This window comes from Fukomys damarensis, unplaced genomic scaffold, assembly GCF_012274545.1.
Source record: "Fukomys damarensis isolate Sample0158 unplaced genomic scaffold, DMR_v1.0_HiC HiC_scaffold_20, whole genome shotgun sequence".
Classification (NCBI taxonomy): domain Eukaryota; kingdom Metazoa; phylum Chordata; class Mammalia; order Rodentia; family Bathyergidae; genus Fukomys; species Fukomys damarensis.
In genome coordinates, this window is record NW_022900932.1 from 16,158,146 (window position 1) to 16,163,722 (window position 5,577).

Sequence of the window (5,577 nt, forward strand, 5' to 3'; positions counted from 1 at the left end):
CCCTGTTTTTTTTTTTTTTTTTTTTTTTTTTCTGAAACCAAATCTTGCTACATTGTTAAGTGGCCCAGGCTGGCAATCCAAACTTGCAATCCTCCTGCCTCAGCCTCCCAGATTTCTGGGATTACAGGCCTGTGCCACAATGCCTGGCTCAATTCTGCTCACAGCGAAATCTTGCTAAGTTCCTACCTAAAATCTGGTTCCAGCACTGTGATCACTGTGTATCTAAACCCTTCCCAGACAGGACCTGTTCTGGGTCACGGGCTTCAGTTCCAGATCTGGAGGCAAACACTGAAGATCTGCCAGCCTGCCCTGACTCACAGCAGGCTCTGGGGCCACAGCTCTGTCCCAGGTTGGCTGTAGGACTTGGTACATCACCCTCACACCTCAGCTTCCTCATCTATGACATGGGACAAGAGCAGAACTCCCAGCCCCATAGGATCCGGTGAGTGGGGACAAGAGGACCCAGCAGGTATTCTGGAACCACAGTCACTTCAGGCCCATGCTCCCTGCCTTGGTGGCTCTTCCATCCCCTGAACCCCTCTCCCTGCCCCACACATGGAGGACACAGGTCCAGCGGGGCAGAAACAGGGCTGCAGTTCCCCGAACAGCCCCCTGTTCTCCAAGAACCGAGGATGATGGGGTAGAAATGAAATTGGCCTCCATGAATCCCTCTGCTTTCCGACTCACTTTTCTGTGTATTTATGGTAATCATCCCTGCAACAAAAACAGTGACTTCACTGTCTAAATAATAAGGTAATTTGCTACAGCTAATTACTCAAGGACTTCCTTAATCTCAATTAAAAGATCCGAGCAGATTCCTGTTCTCTCTCATCCCGGGGTTCCCAAAGATCCCCCTAATGTGTTCTGGATCCCAGCTTGGTGGAGAACCAAGAATGGTCCATGCCGGGCAGAACTGCTAAAATCCATCCAGGCAATGACGTGACGCAGTGATTTATTGTGACATGGAATGTGGGACATTTCCCCAGCTTTTGTGATTGTGGTAATGAAGCCATAAACCAAATAGCATGAAATGAGGCAAGGCCTTACAATTTAATCAGCTCGTAAACAGATCTACTGCATCAAGCAAATGACATTATTATCCATCCGAAGTAAATCATGCTAATCTCGGGAGATAAAATCAACATCGTTAATGGTCACATGTCATATTCATCAACACTAAACCATCCCCTCTGACAGATTAATCCTAACTACAGCTCCCAGGATGTATGGTAATAAGGCTTGTAGCACGCATTTCACTCCGCGCCGGGCTAACCAGCACTCTTAGGCTGCTATTACAAATAATTTTTTTATTGATTTACATATTTTAAAATGCATTTAAGGTGAGGCACCATTAAAAACCCTGTCACCCGCCCATATTTCTTCCCTACATTCCCAGACTTTATTAATAGGACTGGGAAGACAAATGCAGCAAGCCCTATAAATACTTTGTTTAGGGTGCTGTTAGGGGTAATTAAGATAGGGGCTGGGGCTAGGGAGGGGGGACAGGGACTGGTGAGGAGCAGAAGGGGTGATGGCAAAAGGGGGACCCGCTTGTGGCTCGGTGATAAAGGGGAATTGTGACTTTCTCCGCTTCCTGTTTGCTCCAGAGGGAACAGGAAGAACCGGAACAAATTCTCTCCAAGCCACCCCCCGCAACCAGGTCTCCCTTCTCTCACATCCCAGCTGGGCCTGGTGAGCTGGGCCTCAGAGTGATCATTGCTGCCTATGTTCTGGCCACTGTAGCCTGTGTGCCTCCTTAAAACGCCGATACTGATTACTTATCACGAGGCTGACCTAGGATGAATGCTCCCGGAAAAGTGTCCACTATTCAAAATGTCACTTCCCCTCCAGGGCCGTGCATTACAGCGACAGGCATGCTTTCAGAAGCCTCTGAGTGACAAGGACAGATGGGGTCCACCACGGCAGCCACCGTGCCTAGGCAGGAGGAAGGGGAGTAGAGAGCCCAAGTTATCTGTACCCTCCCGCCAGAGGCACAGAAGCATCCGCAGCTGGGACACTGACAAGAAATGTGATCTGGGGACTTTCAGGGCTGTATCGTTGGGTGGCAGGCAGACAGCAAGCCATCTCACCCCTTTCAGATGGGTGCATTTGAGGGGCTTTCTGTCTACCTGTGGAGCTGTGGAGGGTGGAAAAGAGGTGGTCATCCCCCTGGTGACCAACAGAGAGGAAGGGGGGCCCAGTGTTACCACCAATGACCCCCAGACCTCACAATGGTGTCCCCCGATTTAATCAGCACAGTGACTCTGAGACACCCCTGGTTCGTGCCCTTGTCAGCCTGGATAGAAATCCATGAAGCAGGTGGATTTTTGAGAAAACTGTACCTGAATCAAGCTATTGAGCTCAGATATGCCACCTCTCTGGATACAGTGAAAAGGCCACCATAGCAAATGGGGACAACATCCTACTAAGCTCTAAGAATCTCTAAAGATTGTGTCCCACATTTTCCTTGCTCCTTACTAAGGGCCCTGGAGGTGGCCGCCTTGCCTGAGGGTTGAGACAAGTCTTTTCTTGAGCTCCTTGGTTTGACTTAGAATGGTGCAGGACAGGAGTTGCCCAGCTTTAGCATGACTCAGAATATTCTGGGAGCTGTGTTAAAACACAGACTGTTAAAAAATAGCTGGTCTAGGGTAACGACAGAGGGTTTGCATTTCTAGAAGGTTCCCAGAGGATACTGATGTAGCAGGGCCCAGAGCTCCACTTTGAGAATCAGGGTTTGGAGGGTAGGAAGATCTAAGCCAGGGAAAGCTACGAAGGAGGCACAGTTAGAAGCCCAGCTGGTCACAACAGGAAGCTGAGGGCCAAACAGGAAGTGAGGTCAGGAGTGACTTCTACAGACTGTGGCTTTTCCTCTTCTGTGTTTTTGGGGCTCTCAATGCAAGTGAGCAAATAAACCGGTCAAGGTCAGTCGAGGTCAAGGTCAGAAAACCCAAATTCTGTCCTACCTCTGACCTGCTTCAGTTACCCTGCTGTCTGTCCCTCTCCTCCCTGAGGACTCTGGCAGAGAAGAACCCCGCTTGACTGGGTGGAAGAGAGGCTGAGAAGAAACTAGCCAGGAGTTGTTAAAAATTAGTGGTAGTTCAAAACTATCTCACCATGAAACCCCAGGGATTTTTAAGTGTGCTTTTATTGCAAACCAAGTGTGGTGGCACATACCTGTAATTCCAGCCACTAGAGAGGCTGAGGCGGGAGGATGGCTGGAAATTGTAAATTCAAGACCAACCCGAGAAACAGCAAGATCCTATTGCCAAAGAAAAGGTACTGTTTTTGAAAAAGGATCTCAGCCTCTGGATTAGCCACAACATACCTGCCCAGGGGCATGTTAATGTCAACATCATTCATTCATTTATAATTCATTATAAATTCATTATATTAATTCATATAAATTCATTATATTCATGTGCTGGAATAGATCGCCAACTATTCCCTTAGGAAAAATTCTTATCCTGCACATTCTGGCCTGGCCTGGAGCCTTCAAGATAATAGGGTGACCAGGTATTTGGACAAGTCTTGATTACAGTTCTTCATTTTTATATAAGGCAACCAACCTCACAGTCCCCTAGGTTGACTTAAAATGTTGTTCTAAAAGTTATTATAAAATAAAGTACTTACTGTAAAAACATTACAGGAATTACAAACTTAGAAACAAAACCTGCTGTCTCATTGCCACCTCAAGATAACCACTTCTAGACCTCTGATCTGCACTGACTGGATAATGCCTCCCTCTCTTGTGCAGTGATATTAATCTACCTCATTCTTCTTTAACAAAAGAGCATTGTTTCCTTGACCAACTTTTTTTTAAATATATTTTTAAAATCTGAAAGGAATACATCATTACAGCAAGGAGGGTGAGGTGAGCTCTAAAATTCTCTCTCCTCAAAGGTTAGATGCTGTGAGTAGCCTCTTATGTATTCTTCCAGTGTTTTTCACACCATATATTGTTTTAATTATCTATTTATTTATTTATTTATTTATTTTTGATACCAGGATCAAACTCAGGACCTTGAACTTGCAAGGCAGATGGAGGCCCTACTAGGCTAAATTTCCAGCCCTGTTTTATTTAATTTTTAATAAAAGTGGGATTGTACTATACCTACTGTTCTACAACTTTCTTTTTAAATTTAATTATCTTGTTGAGTATGGTGGCACATGCCTGTGATCCTAGCACTCGGGAGGCTAAGGCATAGGAGCACCATGTGTTTGAGGCCAGTCTGGGATACATAATAATTTGAAGGCCAGTCTGAACTATACAGTGAGACCCTATCTCAAAAAATATCCTAAAAATAAGAATCTATCTTGAACAACTTTTCCTAACAGCATGTAATGCCCACTTTGTTCTGGTCAATAGCTGCACAGTATCTTAATATACAGATGTGCTGTATCTGACTTATATAGGCCCAGTTCTCAAGGATAGAGAACAGCCACATTTTAGAGCACCATGGAAATCTTCAGCCTCAAACCTTCTGCTGCTTGGGCTCTAATAAAAGCAGAGCTGTCTGGGGATTTAGCTCAGTGTCACTATGCCAGCCTTGCAAGTGCAAGATCCTGAGTCCAATCCCCAGTACCAAAAGAAAAAAAAAGGCAGAGATGCTATGCCTGTACTCTCAGCACTCTGGGAGCCTGAGGCAGGAGGATCACAAGTTTGAGCCCAGCCTTGGCAAATTAGTGACATAGAAAGATCCTATCTCAAATTTTTAATTTTTTTTAAAGCCAGGGATATAAGATGCAGCAGTATGGAGCTTGCAGGATACCACAGCCCCATCCCTGGGGTTTTGGCAGAGGAACAGTGAGAGGAAAAGCTGGATAGGTGCCTGCAACTGCCCTCTTCAAGCACCTCTGGCCTTCTGGCTGGGCTGGTACCTGGATTCATACCACAGAGGCACAGGGGGTCATAAAGGCCATTGTTCTGAGCTCCAGCCTTGATTTTTATTTAATTCGCATGGTTAAAGGCTATAGATTGATAATTACCACAAATTGTCATTTTCTAAGCTATGCTTGATACTATTGTGTGGCTGATTTTATCACTTGGGCTAAGGTGTTGTGATTGGTCTAATCAGTTGTCCTTCCTGGTATAATGAAAATAAGAGTGTCTCAAGAGTCATTAGAGACTCAAAACATAAAGTCAAGCTATAACAGGAAGATAAAAGTATTAATCCAGGAATTAAAACAAGGACAGTTATCAACAATAAAAATAGAATAAGAAGACATTCAAGCAAGGTACAAGCACAGATACAGGCTGCCAGTTCACCAAGGGCAAATTCTGGGGGAAATGAGGTGGAAAAGTCTGATAATCAGCAACATGGACACCCTGAATTGATAGCACAGGAAGTAACAAAACAAATGAGTGAGGCTCCAGAAATTCCTCTTATGTATTCTTCCAGTGTTTTTCACACCATATATTGTTTTAATTATCTATTTATTTATTTATTTATTTATTTTTGATACCAGGATCAAACTCAGGACCTTGAACTTGCAAGGCAGATGGAGGCCCTACTAGGCTAAATTTCCAGCCCTGTTTTATTTAATTTTTAATAAAAGTGGGATTGTACTATACCTACT